The sequence below is a fragment of the Carlito syrichta genome, unplaced genomic scaffold (assembly GCF_000164805.1).
Source record: "Carlito syrichta isolate Samal-C Ts95f unplaced genomic scaffold, Tarsius_syrichta-2.0.1 Scaffold315082, whole genome shotgun sequence".
Lineage (NCBI taxonomy): Eukaryota > Metazoa > Chordata > Mammalia > Primates > Tarsiidae > Carlito > Carlito syrichta.
Window position 1 is genome coordinate 314495 of NW_007259178.1, and position 628 is coordinate 315122.

Consider the following 628-nt stretch of genomic DNA (forward strand, 5'->3'; position numbering starts at 1 on the left):
CCCGCCGCGCCGCCTCCTGCCGCATCCCCCTCACGCGCGCCGCGGCGCCCTCATAGCACCGCCCGCGGCTGCCCTCGGCGCCGGCCGGGTCCGCCCGGGCTGCCTGCCCCAGCCCCAGTCCGGCGCGGGGACCCGGGAGTCTCCGCAGGCTGGCTGGCGGACGGGCCGGGGGGTCCCCGTGCGCCTGTGCGCAGAGCGCCGTGCATGCCGGGACTTGTAGTTTCGCGCCCCTGCCCACCTTTTCTCTGTCCAAAGTTTGCAAGGGCAGTGGAGTTGGAGGTGGGAGAAAGCCGCGTCACCAGCAGTTTTGCACTTTAGCGTTCGAGAAAGGGAAACGTTTTCCTGTTTTAAAAATGGCAAAGTGGAGCCGAGCATATAACAGCAAATGAAGTGAGTATCTGTTTCCCATGGTATTTTGACTGACTGTGAGACATCACTGTTCTGAATTCATGGAAGGGAGACTATGCTAGCAGGTATGTGGCTCTTAAAACCGTATAAGGTCATTTGATTAATGGTGAGGTGCATGGCTAACCGTGGGGCGTAGGGATTGACAGCAGATTTTGAATCAGGGATAGCCTGCCTTCCAGGAGTCTGATTCTTAACTTTCACCAAACCCAATGGGTAACCA